At 41.3% G+C, this 19,744-nt stretch overlaps 1 long non-coding RNA gene across 5 annotated transcripts in view; it reads left to right on the top strand.

Annotated features, from left to right (window-relative positions):
* Window positions 1-19,744, top strand: part of LOC146693199 (uncharacterized) — a 115,645-nt gene that overhangs the window by 65,913 nt on the left and 29,988 nt on the right. For all 5 annotated transcript variants that reach the window (XR_014923917.1, XR_014923916.1, XR_014923915.1 and 2 more), the window contains exon 3: window positions 15,099-15,151. This is a non-coding gene — a long non-coding RNA (uncharacterized LOC146693199). The remainder of the gene's footprint in view (window positions 1-15,098; window positions 15,152-19,744) is intronic.

The following is a 19,744-nucleotide window of genomic DNA, read 5'->3' as shown; positions in this document are numbered from 1 at the left end:
GAAGGGACAGACTGACAGAGGTGAGGCTGCCATATCGCACCATCGGCCCCTCTGGCCATCACCAGTAGGCGGTAGGTGAAGAGTCTTGACCACGGACACAACGACCGAGAGTGTCCAAGCCGGGGCTCAAACCGGCAACCTTCTGACCACAAGGTGAACTGCCAACTCTTGAGCCACGATCGCCCGAAATAGCAATGATAATAATACTTATGTGATGTAACACAAGCTTATAGGGATCATGTTATATACTTTTCCATAGTATTACATTTGAATTCAACAGTTCAATCTTTCAAATAACGGACAGATATTTGTGAAATCATGATACATTTCTGAATGTATTTTAACATCTAAATATGCACATGTACAAAAAATATATTTAAAAAACAAGTAAATTGTGTTTTACTATATTTACAGTGATGTTATGTTATTTTACCTTTGACATGTAAAAGCACAGTCTACTTATGTAAATTTCATGATATTCTAGAAAGACAGTACAAAACTGTAAAATATACAGTAAGATACTTTGACATTACTATTTTTTGGAACAGTGTAACATGGGTATATATGACAAAAGTCAAATCTTAATTCTGACTAGGCAGAAGTGTCAAGTGTTAGAGAAGAACAGAGTCGAAATTCTTTGATCAGTTCCAAAGAAATACGATCTCTGTTAATAGAAACTACCCGCACACTATTTCTTTCTTTCTTCTCTTTTTATATTGAAAAAACAGTTTAAAGTTGTTGGGAAACAATCGCACAAGCAAAAAGATTTTGAATAGATCCTCAGTACAAAAATAAACAAACCTGACATGTTCATGGTCACACTGTTAACATTTTTATCCTGCTCACATTTCTCATACCAATATGTAGAAACCCAAACATTAACACGTGCTGCTGCTCCACCTACATTCTGCACTGTTTGCATCATCCGACTGGAAATCTTGTTCCAACTGCAAAATTAGAATTTCTGACTTTTGACTTATTCGGGAATGCACCGTAGGAATCTCCCCATCAGACGTTTGTGACTACGCACTGAACGTACAAACTCAGAATTAAGCTTTTGAAAAGTCAAATTTCACGTGTGTCAATTCACATGTAGGTAAAAGTTGGAAGTTTTCTTAAATATAAAAACTTCCCAGGATAATCCCAGTATTAACAGTAACTGAGGGGCCCCAGATAGGAACCTTTAAGCTTGACAGAAATACTGATTTATTTTATATTGGGATAAATTTTGGTATGTCCTGCTGTGAATAACATTACTGTGATAAGATTCTTTGCCATATTGCCCAGCATCATTTTGAACTTTGACCTACAACAAAGATCCCTCACCAATGGAGCGCATGTGGGTCAACCGTTTGAGTCTTTTTGTTGCTCACACATGCTGTTACAGCCTCTGTGTCACCTGACTTTGGTGTCAGGTGGAGGGAGTATGCTACTCGTACTGATTGTTTGGGACAAAACGTATTTGTTGCTCATGATTAACTCTAGCTTTAGCACACCCACAATAGTCCTGATGGAGACAATTAGCTAAGTGAGTGAGTACTGAGCAGCTTTGTTTGCGTGGTTGTTTAAGAGATAGGTGAAACCAGCTTGAAGCTTACTACACAGCATCCACGTCCTGTGTTGGGAAGTAAACTGACCAACATATTAGCATTCAGTGACCCATGGATGCTGCCTTGATAGTGATCTTGCTTAAATAAGTGTGCTAGCAAACACCTGACCTGTGGGTGGTACTGTGATGTTCAGAAACTTCCAAAGAATTTAGTTTAGTTGGTTCTGAAGTCATTTTAAATGATGGAGCAGCAGTTGCAGTAGCTGTAAAGGCAACAAACCTTTTCACCTACCACATCGTTATCACTGTTTTCACCTCATCCTTTGTAGGTGCTGAATTTGATTTGACCAAGAAGCAGGAGCTGAAAACTGAGGCAAACCTGGAAATGCTAAAACCCGCAGTCTCCATGGACAGTTTCCCCCTTTACACCACCCGTATGACTGATGATGTTTTTTTCCTATTTTGTAGTCATTGATCCAAACAGAAGCTGCAGTCGGGGAAGTTGTATCTCCATAATGTTGGCACATGTAGCTGCTTAGACTTTAGCTCCACTATTTGCACTCAGTGAAGCGACCCTCCCCACCGTGTTTGCTTTTGGTGTGCCGCAGATGATTTTTCATTGAGTTACATTAAAACTAATAGGGCCTGCTGTGTGGTACAGCCAGCCCATAACCTTACTACTAAGTACTGAATAAGAGAGTAACAGAATAGCAGGGTTCACTCACCAAAACTGAAGCAAAGATTCTGGATGTCAGGCTCGGATAACTTGGGTAAGTTAGTTGTTAAAATGCTGCGTCCAAAACCAGTAGGTGATGTCACACTGACATCTTTTAGATACATTACCTTGACCTGAACTGACGGGTTCGAGTGTATGCACCTCCTGCAAGAGCGTGTTGTAAACCAGTGCGTACACAGCAGGCAGTTTTTATCCCACAGCGCACACACGAACACAAAAAAGAAGATGTATGTGCAATGGAGCTCCAGCGAGGCAGCACACAGTCTGAGATGGATGCAACTTTCTGACTTCCAGTCCCCAACGGCCTTCGACCTGCAGCGTTCTGCAATGTCTGGTGTACGTGAAGCGCTCGTGTGTTTTGTGCGTGTGCTCTGTGTGCGTGTGTGTGTTGCTGTAATAGAACAAAGGATTCTTTTGTACATCGGGCCCGTGGCTGCAGCGTCTCCTCCAAACACTGTGCTCTGCATGTATTTTCGTGTGTGCTGAACACATGTGTGCCTTTTCTTGCTCAGTGTTTATTAAGCAAAGCCTGAGCTTCACTCCAGTGTTTTTACATCCCCGTGGAGCGCAGCTTTCGCCCCAGGCCTGACTTTGGGCCTCCTGCCTTTCGTCAGACCCCGCTCGCCTTCCTTTCCTCTGGCTACCACCTAGTAGACTTCTGCTAATGCTAATCCTTCTCCTGACAGCTCCTTAGCACAGCTGCACTTGTTTTTTTCTTTCTGTTTATACGCCGATATTCAGAGACGCATGAAGAAAGGGTCGCAGGAAGATAAAAATACAGACCGTCTCTCGAACAACAGAAAGAAGCCACCAGTAATTAGATTCCATATTTTGCTTGGACTTGATTTAGCTCCTGGCATCAGTTTAGTTGGATACGATCCAGTTCAAGCAGCAGTGCTGTTGTCATTTTTTCAGTTTTTTATGCCATTGGCATGAAAATCTGCCTACTTCCCGAAATAAGAAAAAACTCTTCTATGTGTGGAGCATCTATGTGCTTGCTTTTTGAAAAACCATGCAAACTCCACCACTGGTGTGAGTTGGTGGTATCGCCAACAAGACTCCCAGTATGTGAAATTGGTATGTTTGGGTTCCTGCGACATCATCATTGTAACTGACCAATCACAGCAGTTTAATCAGGGGTGTTGTAAAATCCTGGTTTCATGTGATGTCACCCTGTGTTTGTGTGTATTAAGCTATGCTAGCTGCTTGGTTAAACTGTACTGCTGTGCCATCTGCCGTGACTCACAGATGTCTCATTTTCACGCTGTTGCAGCAGATGAATAAAAATGACTGCACTGCTCGTCCATTATTACATCTCCACACCTTTACTGAGTGCGCATTAGGAATGTGATGCCAAGAAGTGTCACCAGCCACGGGCCCATTCGTCTACTAAAAGAGCTGTCATTAATATTTTACCTGTCCCCTCCCACATACACTGTTTGCTCCGTGGAGGTGACACTGTATTGGAATTTGTCCTCGCTAGAACAGCTGCTGGAACGCTTCCCTGCGTGCCGAACCCGACAGCGACATCTTTTCAGCGTTTCTAAAATACCGACACCTGGAGCTGAAGAGCACATATGCTGAGCTGCACATCCGTACACTCAAAACCACGCACTCGCCTGGAATACGCAGCCTATGTAATTCCATCGTCTGTGCATGCCCATCCCTCTGTGCTGTGTTTGTTTGGGTTGTATCTAGTTCCATTGCCATATGCTATCCGCAGCCATTGGTATCACACTCTGCGGCAGGCCCTCAGTAGCCTGCTGTTCTCAGGGCTCGGCTCCTCTTGTCCAAACAATGACTCCACTGACAAACACAAGCATTAGAGTTCATGATGAAAGTTTCAGAGCAGACACTTGCATATTGTTTTACTGATCCACTTTCCATGCGCTGTGCACCTCCATCACAGTAGCGCCAAGCACAAGGCTTCTTTTGAAATTGGTCTGCAGTTCTGCAAAAAGTGGCAAGCAGGGCAACAAAATGAGACAGTGCTTAAGTGCAATAAAACTCTTTCAAAGTTTGCAGGAAAACTAAAATTGTTGTTCCACTGCATCTTCCTCTAAACAAATTCATCTTCATTAGACCCGTCCACCTCTAATATGTGCCACTAAACGCTCCTAATGCAACATCTGAAAAAAAGCTGAAGCAAACATATCACACAAAGTCTGTTTCCACTTTAAAACAACACAAGTTCTGAATTTGATCAGTGCTGGTGGAATAAGGTCTGCAAACCAAAATATCGGCAGTGGCAGTCAGGAAAAGGTTACAGTTTGGGATGTCACGTGTTGGAAAGCTTGCTGTCACTGTGCTTACTGACAAAACTTAATTATAGCTTGTTTTGCCATCAATGTATTTAAGCGTCATTATTAGATTCCTATTAAATTTATTCTTCCTCGCTGTGGTTGCCATTTTTGCATAAAACACTGTGGGCATATGCATGCATGCACACAGCTTCTTGCCTGCACCTCGACCCTCTTTAAAATGAATTGCACGAATGTATGTCACACCACGCACGAGTCAAAGTTCAACCCAGTTGTGTAAGTGCTCCTCGCCAACACACTTGCGCCTTGCTTGGACAGCACAATCAATAGAAAAGAATGGATTTCAGCAGCGTGTGCGACTTCCTTGATGGAGTAACCTCAGTCATCCTAGCTTGGCATTCTTCACTTGTGGCTGTAGCTCAGGCGGTAGAGCAGGTCATCTACTGATCAGAAAGTTGGTGGTTCGATTCCTGGCTTCCCCTAGTCTGCATGCCAAATATCCTTAGGCAAGATACTATCCCCAAAGTGCTCTCCGATGCATCCATCAGAGTATGACTGTGTGTCAATGTTACTTAGAAAGCACCTAGAAAAATGTGCTGGTGTGAATGGGTGAATGCACAAGTTGTGTAAAGCGCTTTGAGTGCTCAGAAGAGTAGAAAAGCGCTATATAAGAACCAGTCCATTTACCTGAAGAGTTGTGGAGAAATGTGCTCTTGCACCAAATGGCACATTTCAGCTTTGATAACGACATTAATTGGACGTATGGCAGGATGACATGAACCAGAGTATACTTAGTCATTGCCTAAACGACCTGCAGATATCGAAAATGAAGCCCAAGTTATTCATTCTGCCTACATGTATATGTGCTTACTGGTGCCAGTTTAAGTGACTGATGGAATCACCTGTGCAGGAGGTATATTTCTGTAACATATATGTCATATTCCCAGTATGAAGTTGTTCAAACCACAGTGTATAAACATTTATGCACCATTTGACTCTCTTGAGTCAAATGGTGTGTGCTTCAGTAGTGAGGTCATAGAGCTTGTTACCATGATACAGGCTGTCATAGTAACCTGATGTTATTGCCGTCGGTATTACAGGAACTCAGATGTTAGTTAAAATAAATGCGTAGTGTCGTCTCTAGTCTCGACGATCACTCTGCATCAATTCTTTTAAACTCTGAAGGATCATAAAGTAACTTTACCTACACGAGTGTTTTCAGCAGCCACCATGCAGTGATGGCAGCATTAGCCAAGTTAGCACTTTACCCTCTGCAGGTGGTTAGGATGACTCCACTAGTGCACACTTGAAGGATTTAAGGCAAATTGTTCAGTTCAGCACAAACACTTTTAAACTCCGTAGCAGGGCGAAGTTAATGGAGCAAACAGCAGCGTAGATCAATCCCGGGGCCATCCTGGGTCTCTAACCAGTGAAAAAGCAATCTGTGGCAAATTCTCATTTTTCTCCGAGGACTACAAGATTCACAGAAAGGAAGTACGGAATCTGCAGTTTAAATTCCAGAAAACCAAATTTGTATTCCTGATGCGATTTTTGGATCCATTTACTTATTTCTCTTTTTAAATTGCAATTTTAAAAAAGTATTTCGAAGATGTGATTTTTAATTTTGTAGTTGAATTTCTTTTAAATAAAGTTTTTATGAAGTTTTTCAAGTTGAACTGTTTATTTATAGACTAATAGTGTATTGAGTAATAATAAATTACTTTGTTAATGTCTTAATAAGTAGATATCACTAAATAGAATTAATTAATATAATTGTAAAAGAATGTTTTATATTTTATTGCATACTTAATTCTTCATTTATAAAATTCTTTATATGGATGTTTGTGGGTCCGTGTAGACGTATAAAATAAGTGATGCCACTGATTCCTATGAGGAATTAGAGACTAACTGATTTAAACGTCAGTGTTGGCATTTATAACAGCTGATAAATGAAAATTAAGCTGTAAAGAAGAGACTGGAGAAACACCTTCATCAATGTTATTATTATTATTATTATTATTATTATTAATGTTGCTTAGTGTGTCGACCAGAGGACACTCTGCAACTGTGATAAACACAACGACCAGCTGATCCAAACAGGGTTGTACAGATTATAAAGTAAAAAAATTATAAAGTAAAAACAAAAGTGAATTAATAACAACACGTACCTGTAGCAAATGTTAGCTAATGTAGGCTAATGATAGCAAATGGGACGTATGTTTATGTGTCGTGTATCTGAAAAAACAAATTTAATATACGAATATTGGACTTTTACATAATGAAAAATCAGTATTGACCTCAGTTTTAAACCAGTCAGGCTTTATGTCGAGTGACAGTATACTGAGAATGTTGAAGTAATACAGTAAAGCTAGTAAGTGCACAAGTCCTGTGATGGAGCGGTATCCTGTTCAGGGTAGCCAGCCTCGGGACCAATGACAGCTGGGATAGATTGGAATTTTTTCACTGGTTAAATTATGTTCTGTTAATTTGAATTGTTCTAAGACTCTTCCTGCAGTAAGCTCTCAAACTGCTGGTGATTGTTGTGCCCAAAGGCAGCTTGCTGCCCGCCATTGATTGAACTAGCGAGGATCCTTTGTATGGGGAGGAGAGTGGGCGGAGAGGGGAGCAGTTTTGGAACCATATTGTCCGTATGTGCAGACACGTGAGTACGCTACATGTCTGAGTCGGGTGGCTTTGCGTCGGCCTTGGGTAATTTCAGACGGCGGTACAAACTAAATGAGACGGACGTGTCCCTCCCGTTGACTTATTTATTTTGACTTTCTGAAGATATGATTGGCATTGCTGCTATTTTTGACTCCCATCAAAGGCTTTTTAAAAAATCTTTGGCAACTCTGATTGTCCCGAAGCCAACCTGTAATCATTTAATGCACTGTACTTCTGTAGAGAGAAAGAGACACTCTTTCACGCTGCTGTCCTAGAAATTCTCTTTTAACTGCTGCTGTGTATTCTGTTTGAAGCCTCCGTTTGACAGCTTCATTTGTGAAGCGTCTCAATTAGGCAGAATATTTCTGCCGACATATCTCGACGCCCAGACTGTCTTACTCGAACATGAAAGCCCAGGCTTAAGGAAGTCATCACACACCTCAGCAGACACACACACACACACACACACACACACACACACACACACACACACACACACACACACACACACTAAAAATAGAGGCAGCTATCCTACTAACGCTGGTTAATACTCCTCACCCCAGACAGTCAGATTTGCATATCTTTAATGTGCTTTTTTCTCCTCTGCTTTCCTTTTCTAGTTTCTCCTATTTCTCTCTGTCTTATGTGAGTCAGTCTGGCCTTTTATAGGAATTCTCAGGAGGGCTTGCAGTGCATGTTGGGAAGGAGCATTTTGTATCAGAAAAGCAAGAAAAAAGCAGGCTGAAAAGATTTCAACAATTGCGGTAATTAGAGATTTTTGGAAAGCCGAGACACCCCATCGCCACCGACCCCACCTCTTCCTCGCACTTTCACTCAGTCCTTCTCTCTGAGGCCTTTCAGGCCACTGTAATGGTCTCCATCTGGTCTGTGAGGGAGGGGGAAGGAAAGGTATTGAGTCTCCGGGCTGTATAGGACGACCATCTGGGCTGGGCCACTCCCGTGGCTCTGGGACTGCCTCTCAGCTGCACCGACCGACCAGCAGACACTGGTCCCGGCTACATGCCGTAACCCCGGCAGTAACAATGGCAACAATAGGTCCCGGCCCCATTTATTCCATTAAGCCCATGTGAGTCTTCCAATAAATAGTAAGCATTGCAATCTGCTAGTGGGCTGTCACTCTGCTGCCTGCAGTTAGCATATGCTATACTGATGAAAACATGGCAGTGCAGAGCCAGCTGGGATCCTTCCAGTATACAGTGTGTTTAGGTTGCACCAAGAGGTGATTTTAGCGTTCTCCTAGGGGTATACAGGCTGAGGAGTGCAATAAGGTAGCTAGGCACAATATTGTTTATGATTTTAAAAGTAAGCAATAAAATGTTAAAAATAATACGGTGTTTGATGGGAAGCCAATGTAGGTTGGCAAGAAGTGGAGTGATAGAATCAAACCTTCCAGTTCACGTTAAGAGGCGTGCCGCAGCCTTTTGCACGAGCTGCAGTCTATGAAGAAGGACAGATTGGAGGCTGAAGTAACGGGGGTTGCAGTAGTGTAATCTAGGAGTAACAAAGGCATGGATACGTTTTTCAAGATCCTTGCGCGGTATGTAAGGCTTAGCCTTAGAGATTTGACTTAGTTGGTAAAAACTAGATTTTTTTAAAAGAACTGTCCAGGAAAACACCTAAGTTGCTTACAGTATCAGAGAGGGAATTAGCAAGGGGCAGTGACTTCCCCAACCAGACAGTACAGTCTAGCATTTGGTGGTGTTCACGAGTACTCCACCTGTGACTGGAGCTTATATGCATATCTTTTCCACAAAGTAATTGCAAACTTTAAGTTAATATTTAGCATATTTTAAACCCTGTGATGCATCTGTTTTCCTACACTGTCACTAACACCTTTTCAATATGTGCTGTGCTGTTGTCTTAACATTGCAAGATTCCCTCACCGTTAGCCATCTGACCACTGTTTCATCACATTCAGTTTTTCTCCAGATGCACACAAATGAAATATTGAAATATCTTATAAAATTATAAAGATATCATCATTTTAACATGACTCTTGTTTGTGGTTTGTTTTTTAGTAAGAAATAAAAAAGAACTGCACTGCTTTACCTAAGATGAAACTGCAGTTTGACACAAATACAAACACGTGCCTGATCTATACTGGGATGGGACTTTATTATAATATATGGTAAATGCTTAACCAGACCACTTAAAGGATGTTGAAGCAAACACAAAACAGAATTTAAGACCCTGAACCGCTGTTGTTTATTTATTAAATAACTGTGCAGTCGAAACGTCTTCTAATCTAAACACAGCTTGACTTCCTTAAGAGCCCTCCAACTATAAACAGTCCGTCCTGTTAGAGCTGACTATATGTAGTATATTTATTCTTCCCAATTTAAATAAAGTTTCCTGCCGACTGGACGGTCATAAGCAAATAATTTCAATGGAAGCTGCGTGTTGGCATGTGGAGCAGCAGGTATCATCGGATTCATTCCTAAACATGCCCTGTTTACATTCTGGAGAGACGGGAGTTATTGGAGTGTGGTCCCGCCCATGAAGGGAAGCGCCAAAACCACAAACTAAGAATCTCTTCCTGTCATTACTTCAATCTCACCTGAAATATATTTCACCATAATAACTAATCAGTGCTTAAATGAAAAAAACCCACTATAAAATACCACCAACAGCACTTACGCTGCACTAAACTAATGTGAAATAGGCTGTCTAAGGGTCTTTGAACCTTCTGGCCTGTGGCTCATCGTTGTGGAAGCTGAAACCAGAATATGTTAAAGACACGGCGTGCAGCGGTTTTTCTATAAGAGGAAAATAACATCAAATTCGTCAGGGAAGCTAAAGACTGCTGAGCAGACAGTATCTACACCCTCAAGTCACTGTGCATGGTTATTGTAGACTAGTAGAACACTTAGACCTCAAAATTCAAAGGAACTTTTTTAAAGGTTGTAGTATTCTTTGGCATCAGGTTTTCAGTCTTACTAATCATTTGTAGAAGTTACATCCAGTGGCTTTAGTAGTAGCTACTAGCTTTCACCACGCACAAGTACTGAAGTAGACATAAAAAAGCTACGTATGTATAATAGGACTGTCACCATTACGTCCACTATCAAAATCATCAACGACTAATTTAATAGTCGACGCGTCGTTTGAAGCTTTGTAAGATCACAAAAGACGCAGGAATAAGTAGCAGGATTTAAGAGTGTAATAACGTACTGAAACAGAAGATGGCAGCACTGCATGTACAAGGATGCCAGCTGCCGTTAAACACCAAAGAAGAAGCTGTGTCCGGTATCGAAGCTGTGTCCAAATTCAGAGGCCGCATCCTTTGGAGGCTGCATTTGTAGGCCGATTACGTCACGAGGACTGTCCAATTTCGAAGACTCCTCCAAATGTGGCCCACAAATGCGTCCTTCATTTCCCCAGATTTGAAGGATGGGTCGGGTGTATCCTTCGTGGCCCAACCTATCCCAGAATTCATAGCGCTGCCCAGCTCAGTTTCCAACACTGGCGGCAGCTACTTGGTTTTAATATTACTCTTATTAATCTTTCTGGGTCACAAAATAAACTTTTAAGATATTTTCAGGCGAGGGTGTAGCTGTGTGAACTTCAAATATCTGCTCGGATTATTAAGACACCACATATTTGTAAAAGCGCGCCGACGTTTTCAGAGACGTCTGTTACCCACCCGCTCGATAGCTAGCCGGGAGGTCAAGGGTCACTAGAGCCGTCGAGAACAGTGAACTCCCGGCTTTTCACAGCAGCAGAAAAAATATGTAAATACAATATGTAAATACACAAAAATGGAACAAATTCAGACCTTTGAATGCAGCAGAAGCCTTTTGACAGTGAAAATGATCAGATTGTGAAATGTGTTAAATATCTACATGCATTCAAATTGCTCGGTGATCATTTTAAGGTCAGTTTCTCTATAAATAAGTGGTTTAGGGAAAATTAAGGAATGGGTAGTTAATCATGAAAAAATTCCCCATGCTATATAAAAATGGAGTGTGCGTCATGATATGCTGATTTACTTCAGCTGTTCACTCTGTCCAGTAGTACGTCAGTACTGTCAGTAGTACTGTGATGCTGGCTGTTAAGCAGAAGCAGAGACAGAAGATAAGTGTTGCACCATAACAAACTCATATTTTTGCTGAAAGCTGAAATGTTTGACATTGTCGCAGTAAGCCTTACTGGTTCTTGTTTCACTCGAGCCGAGGCAATTGATACATGGCATTCAAAGCCCTGAAACCTATATTTTCCCTCCAATTTGTCTCCGATTTGTTATTTCAGACTGCAGCTCAAGGCCGACTGAGCACATTAAGTGCGAGCCCTGGCAGCTGAGTGATCGTGTAGCTTCCTTTAGCCTCTTCTAACAGGCTGATTTTGTGCAGGATCTTTAATGGAAATCAGGAGCATGGAGTTTGTTTGCTGCTGTGATAAAGTTGGGTGGGGAAAAGGGTGGATTGGGCGGTAGAAGATGCTTCCATGTAAAAATACCATTAGTATCCATTGTAGCAGCAGTAAATAGGGTATTCCACATGTCCTTCTTTCCAGGAACGGGTTCAAGCTTCTCTGATGCTAAGGTGCATTGAAAAGTGGCTTACAGCTGTGCAGCAACTGAGGACAGTCAGCAGAGCTTTGCATTGGGCAGTTCAGTGGCTAGAAGGGTATGAAGTCATGTGGAATGGCTAAGCATCAGAGACCATGTCGCTGATCAAAAACTTCACCTTTACATGTAGATACAGTATCCTGATGATTTTGACTTTTATTTTGACTCTTTTGTATATTTTATCAGCCAGCCTGCTCTGTCGCACATCATCAGAGGTTTGGTTGGATTGAACTCCCACCTGTACACAGAAATATCTAAAGGTATATTGGCACACCGACTGCTGCGTTGCATCGATATAAAACATACCTGACACGAGATATACTTTTGCGTGAGCTGAATACTCACATACGAGCAATAACCTCTGTGCGAATCAGTGGCCTCCACCCAGTTTGTCATCGATTCCCCTCGTCTGCAGTCTGTCTTTGCCTTTGGCCTCTGTCTGCGGTCTGCCTGTCTGTCACCCCTGACTTTCCCTTTCTGTCTCCCAACAGTCATCCAAGCTATACAGCAGCTCAGCCAGTGGAAGAACGCTGGGCGTGTTGCCAGCTATCCAGGGCGCCAGTTGGGCAGTCCATCAGTAGCATTAAAGACATGTTATCCACCCGAGTGTATCCGTCTGGCTTAGAGCCCTTATCCCCCTGTCCGAGTGCCCCCCAGCCCCATACTTCCTCTGTAGTCACCGAGGGGCCCTGCGTAAAGTGCAAAGTACCCTTCTTGCTTTATCAGCATGGTACCCAGGCATTCGGCTTGCTGCTTTGGGTCTCTTAAAACACGTACACAAATAAATGAGGAGGCTGCTGGAAATAACTACTTTCTCATCTCCAGCCAAGCTGCCCTGCTGGTCAGGTCATTGTCTTTAAAGGGAAAGGGGAACAGAGAAAGCATGCCACTGCTGACCTCCACTCGATGCTTTCTTAAAGAATACAAAGTCAGCAAAGTTCATTTAGCTCTCTTGAAATATAAAATAGACGAGTGGTTCTACAGGGGCTTAAAAGGACTGTTTGTTTCCTGTTATACTTGGTTCAATAATGGACCGAGCATTATTTTTAGCTGTGATGGGAAAAAAAAAGACTGTTTCTGTTTTGATCCTGAATATACAGGATTTGTACTGCGTCTTGTCCTCATTCTATCTGCTTTAATATGTATAATGGCCACTGCTTTGTGGCACTCTTATTATTAGTGCTGTCACTTCAAGGGGCAGCTCCGAAGCAAGTTTAGCAACGTTAGGTGAGAAAAAACTTCATTTCTGGCCTTTAACCCAAATCGAAGAGTGGCGTGACATTCAAACTAAACGTTGTCTAATGGGGGAAAAGGAGAGCTGGTGTTCGCAGCAAAGTTCTCTGTTGCCTCACCGAGGCACCGAGTAGTTTTTATCATTCATGTCAGGAAAAGGCCAGCCAACTTTCACAGAGAATCAAATGGAAAAACACGGTATGTGGACATCATTGTCACAGCGAGTGTGCAAAATATAACCCAAAGATTTCTCTTACACACTTTTCTGTAGTTGTGCCAAGAATCCAAGGCAAGCAAACATCCTGGAAACCCTCGACAGTAGCCTCAGAGCAAGGCTTGCTGCAAACAAGTTCTGGATGTAGAGCGGTCACTCGCCAATGCTAATTTACACAATGCAACTGAAAACAGAAACTCTAATGCGACCCAAAAAGACCCGAGAAAACATGTCTGTAAAGTCCAAAACCACTGATGGATGGGCAGCTGTCAGCAATATTGGTTTTCACTTCCCTGATGTAATCGTTTGTTCATGAAAGTTTCATGTTCGTGAATGTTAAACAGACCCGGTGGAAAGATTTATTTTCATGCCATTATAGTTTGAAGTAGCCTCTATTGGTCGACAAGGAAAGTGTTGCTGCAGCCATCAAGGGAAACACTAATGGATGGATGTGCAACTAATGTATGCGGAGGAAAACCCAGAAGAATAAATGCTTTCTGTGCGGATGTTCACGGGCACTCTGCCAAAGCCGCCCAAAGCCAGGTCATAGTGCTGATGACATTTTACACTATTAAATAAATTTGCCTGAACAAGCTGAAACAGTATGCAGACCCAGGCAGCAGGCATTGCGTTTGACATTGCCCGTTGATGTTTTTCTTGTTAGTTGAGTCGTAGGTCTCAGTGACTTTGGCCTACAGACCAGTGGTTTAACCCCTGGCAACCAACAGAAATGTCTTTTTCCCAACTGGCTGGTGAAGGCTGCTGGGCCAAGTAGGTTGCAAAGACCTCCTTTTGATTGCTTTGGTCATTAGCAGATTATAGGTGTTTCCTATAGTTTGCGTGGAAATTGCCAAATTATCTGCTTTGTAAAAGTGGCACCTTTAGAAACAAGCTGGTTTTAGCACACGGCACGACTTTTACTTTAAAGGTGAAGTCAGTTTCTGGTTTGCGTTGCACTCTACAATATCACAGTTTCTTAGCAAGCAGCTTACAAGTGTTTGCAGACCGCTCACCGTCTTTCAAGTCTGTGGACAATTGCTGCAATCTGCCAGCAACCAAAGGAAGTGCATGGAGTTTTTGTTTCAGCACTCTGTAATCAGTGGTTACCAGTCTGTGTTACAGGGGCTTAGCAACAGGTTAGGAAATACTCGTTTTTCCCTAGTATCTGATGGCAACCCATCTCTACGCCTGTGTGACCGAGACGTTAATGCTTTCAGTAGACGACTGGGAACTCAACTTATTTGTAGAACACTGGAAAGCTCATTTTAATTGCACACACGGTTAGTACACCGCTTACCCAGCTTCTCTAATTTGTGAATAAAAGCTCGGCTGTACATTATCGACCTCTCTCATTCTCCTCATAATAAATCTGAAATGCAGTCTTCATCATACACTTGACTGTGTGGCCTGCAGCAGCTGTAGAAAGAAGAGCAGAGTCTGTTTGCAGCTTTATTGAGGAATTTCTCAAGGTGTCATTAAGGGAGGCGGCTGAATGAACTCTGATGAAAGGCTGACTCGGAGTCTTTTGAACCTGTCGAGAATTGATCGAGGCATCGGTGAGCTAAGTGAATGTTGTGCTGGAGCTCACTACACCAATTGAAGGTCAAGTGCTTCCAAAACATCAGAAAGGAATTTTAATCAAAGGATCTCCTTTGGCTTTCACACGCATCTGAAATGATGTTCTACTTCTTACGTTTGTCTTTGTCATTAAGAAAATCTCAGGTTTTCCTTTATTATGGATATGAGTTGGTACAGTTAGTTTCTAACATTAGAATGAATTGGGATGTGAAAGATGGCAGTGGGAGAAAATGACATTTTTTGTGCTCAGCTTCTGCCATTGTTTCTGTTCACAGGAGTGTCCGTGGAAGAACTCGCTCCTGAAGGCCTGTGAGAGGACACACAAAAGGTCAGCCAGTCACATTCACTGTACTGAATGGCTGCAAATCTGTTTGGCTTTTTATCTCAGTCTCCTTTCTCTTTTGACGTGACACTTGTGGCGTTCCCGACAGCTCGCACGTGATCCACAGATTTTTAGGCATTCAATCCTGGAAGTGCAGTATTCATAGATTTTGAATACAGGTTCATGCAAACATGTGAAAATCAATGGTTTTCTCACTTCGGCTAAACTGCCCACATTTCTTTTCAGCTCTTTGCAGTTAGAGGACGGTGTATACAGAGTTAAATCTGTCTTTTCTTTGCTCTGACTCATTCTACATGAAAAACACGCACAATAAAGGGCTAATTTTAAGCATAGACATTCGGTTGTCCTACCCAGAATACGTCTCAACCAACACCTGGTAACACTTGACAAAAATTGGGGAAACGAGCAGAGTTTGTGCTTTCCTCTGAATCACACAGAATAACAGGGTGCAATGAAAAGAAAAAGCGGTAGTCGCTGGGACGTTTTTATCTGTTATTGCTTTACTCATTACCAAATTTACCTTGTAAATTATTTTTTTAAATGGAGTCCAGATTTTACAGCAAAGCAACATCAAACTGGAATTCACTCAGCTAATATTACTAATATTACAGATTTGTAAATTACACCACGAGAAGGTCCGAGCTCTTTTGTATTTGTTCATCTTGTTTTCACAAAAGAGCCACTGAGAAAATCAACCAGTCCAGCTCTGCAATGCAAAGGCTTACCTTTAGTTATTTTCTTAACGTTGTCGGAGTCGCAACCTTCAGAAGCGTTTTGCATTTTGTTCTTTGCAGAGAATTCAGAGTTTTGTAGACTTACGAAATTGTAACTGATGAGCCGAGATGTTTGAAAAAATGGCATCTTTATTTGCAATTGGTGTGAAATATTCCAAACTTTTTATTTAATCTGCCCTCAAGAAGCAGAGAAAGTCCATGATACTGCTGGGAAGCATTCATGTAACAAAGTGTTTTGCAGGTTACCTCTGTGGTGGCCATTGCAGCTCTTTTATAGGCCAGTCTGTATTGAGAAGGCGTGGTCTTCAGAGTATTTAAAGGGAGCAGGAAATGGATTGGGGGCCATTTTGAGAAGTTGCTGTCTGTATGTGCACGATGTTGGCAAGAGACAGTAAACCAATTACTTCAGTTAAGATAGAGTGAAGTCTGATGTTTCCCTCTGCGTAACAGATACAAACAAAGTGTACCAATTCCCTGTGACCTGGTGTGTCCAAAGGTGCTATACTGCACAACGTTTTACCTCAACAAATAGGATTCATGGAGAGAACGCAAAGAAGTGTTCATGTGTGATGAAGGGCACTAACAGAACATACAGCCGTAATCTTCAAAAACAAAAAGGGTTTTTTTTATACCCCCAAAAAGACAAAATTATTACAAAAATGACAAAAACAAGCTGTTTTAAGAACCAGGTGAGCCCATAAAAGAGGTCAACTTAACAAAACACAACTCAGCGAACTGACCTGCAAGCGAATGAACCATGTGTACACCAAAGGTGAAAACCACAGAGATGATAGCGAACCATAATTTGAGAAGAACCCCGTTCCCCCCTGCGTGGTCACAGCAGATGGTTCAGTCCATTTTATTGGCCTCTGCATTTATCCTCAGCCTCCGCTTTCACCCGAACCAGAAAGGACTGGAGCGGCAGCCAGCTAACTCAGAAAGAATAATTAATATATCATATCCCCATGTCACTATAGCACACAATACAAAACAGACTCTATGCCATCATTTGGGCTGAAGCTTACTGCTGTCATGTGTTACAAACCAACTCAAATGTTTGAATTGGTTAACTTATAATCACTGAAGCTTCACAGCACAAAGTAAAAGTAAGACAGAAAGGTAAACATGTGACCCAAATGTTTTAGTTGTGTGATTTTAATATTATTGGCAATTAATAATGTTATAAATCATTTTAAATAAAAATATTATTTTTCTTAAGAACTTTATTTTAAAGAAATCATAACTCACTGTTGTTTTGCTTCTGTAGCCTAACTAGACCTGCTGTTGATTATTGCAGACTCATGTTAACAGTTATTAACTGTGAAACAGATGGTTGTTTTCTGTTTTAAACGTTGGCTGGTAGAAGTGAAACAGTGAATCTAAATTTCAGAAAAATATCTGATTTATTTTGAGCAGCTTAGAAAAACGATGACAAAAAGTAAAATAAAAAGCCCGATGATTGGTCAAATGAACGCGGATGACAGAGTCTTTGCTGATTCTGATTCTGATATCAGGTCATGCAGACTAGTTTAAATCTAGATAGGCGGGATTTTCTTTTTATTACATAAATGTTACTATTTATTGTGTAAAATATATATTTTCCTTCATTTTTTGTCAGTACCTAATAGAATGCAGTACATTACTACTGCTGGAAGGTGGCAGTCATGCACCTGAAACCTGTTTGCTGACCACCTTTAACAAACAAAAATAGATGAGGGCACCACGAACTACCAGGTGTCAGACCGGGATTATATGTTACCATATAAACAGCTAATAAAAGCTTTTGTATGGAAGTTCTTAGCATAATTAACGAAAATGAATCTAATGTCTACTGTGCCGGTAAAGCTAGCATCTCAGAGGTCTATCACACCTGTGTGGACTCATAGTAGCAGTTAAATAATTAAATAATCTGATTTTTAATTTTTTTTTCTGTGCCTAAAAGTCTTGTAAACACATTGGTGGCAGAAAATACAGGAATAATTTGAAAAAGCCAAAAACTATTTTTATTTCCAGCTACATGCTGTCCGGCTGGTGAAGACGTAAACCTGACAACATTGTGTCCCCTACATAGTGTTTCTTACATAGACCCTTTTCTATCAGAGATGTGTTCGGCAACATTACTCCTTCATCCTGTCTATTTAAATACCCTCCAAGTGATACAGCTTTTGCTGCAGCAGATTCACAGGAAGTAATCGCTGGCTTACAGTTAGACATCTTGAAGTTTGCCTGTCTTACTAATACATTTTGAAACCTTGTTGTGTAGTGTTAAATTCCGGTTCTTTTGGATTCTTTAGGGCCAAGAAAGACACGGCTCAAAAGTGGTCTTTTTACTTTAAAAAATGATCTTTATTTTACGTCTACGTCACACCACACTTTAAGTTTCGATCAAACAGCCTAGTTGGTTTCACTTTCTAGCTGCAAAAGCATGCAGTTTCCCATCAGCACTTTTTGGCACAGAGTGTACTCAGAGTTAGGCCTTTCTTATATAAAGCAATGTGATCAGCATATTAACATTTAAGATGATAAATTTAAACCTCAACAGGAGTTAGTCAGTCATTGCCCGTACCATCAGCATGATTCACTGCATCATTGATTTTTCAGCTGCATCATTACAAGCAGATACAACCTCAGCATCAGTGCCAGTGGTGAGGCCTACAGACTCTGTAATATCAACATTTGGCTGTAAGTTTGGTTAAAGCTGTCCGAGGGAAGTTCAACTTAATCTGGTTGTACAGTAAGGTAAAGTCAGTACTTTCAGTCCCGCAGCACAAGTTCTTTGTGACCTATGTACATATGCTAATGCCCAGATATTAGGCTTCAAACTTCTGTTGGTCAGTATTATTGTAGAACAAAACCAGCATGATTGTTGTGAGGGCTTAGAATAGAATAGAATAGAATAGAATAGAATAGAATAGAATAGAATAGCCCTTTATTGTCATTGTCCATATACAATTGTCAGCGTTCCACACCAACTGTGTGAATAAAATATAAATAGTGGACAGCAGGAATGAAAAGTAAACAGGAGAAATATACAAAAGAAGAGAACGGCACGCATTCGAGAACAGGCTGCAAAGAAAAGCCTTGGTCTGAGTCCGTGTGTGAGCTGAGTGATGAGGGTTACTTAGTGCCTACTTTCAGTGCCGAGTCAGGAAGTGCCACATCGTCAATATAAAATTTAAGGTTTAATTAGAGGGTGTATATAGTGTTGACCTGAAACATGAATGCAGGAATATCATAATTCTCATGGCTAGCAGGGCTCAGCTACTCTGGTATTACTTGGAAATCTGAATGCAGAAACGTTCCTTTCACCCTTGCAGTATGACATCAATAAACACTGTCCATGATAATCAACTCTTATTGATTATAGCATCTTATGTAAGATATGCTCCTCACTGGCTAACTGAGGAAAACTGGACTTAAGACGATATTAATACAAAGTATGTTTTAGTCTCTGAGATGTCATCCAATGAGAGAGCAGTATCCCCACAGTAAGATCCACACTTGACTCCTTCCATGCACGGGTGGAAATCCTTCTCTTTAGGCTTAATGAGACTTAACTAACATCACTGTAAAAAACAAAAATGCAATATAAAAGTATTGTATTTTATCCTGTCTCAGAGTGACGCTGAAAAACTAGTTCATGCATTTATTACTTCCAGGCTGGACGACTGTAATTCATTATTATCAGGATGTCCTAAAAACTCCCTGAAAAGCCTTCAGCTGATCCAAAATGCTGCAGCAAGAGTCCTGACAGGGACTAGAAAGAGAGAGCAGATTTCTCCTGTTTTGGCTTCCCTTCATTGGTCTTAAATAATCAGGCCCCATCTTATCTTAATGACCTTGT

The sequence above is a fragment of the Copadichromis virginalis genome, linkage group LG14, assembly GCF_057382275.1.
Source record: "Copadichromis virginalis isolate Kocher_CV1m ecotype Utaka linkage group LG14, C_Virginalis_male_GT1.1, whole genome shotgun sequence".
Classification (NCBI taxonomy): domain Eukaryota; kingdom Metazoa; phylum Chordata; class Actinopteri; order Cichliformes; family Cichlidae; genus Copadichromis; species Copadichromis virginalis.
This window is presented reverse-complemented; position numbering and strand designations above follow the sequence as displayed.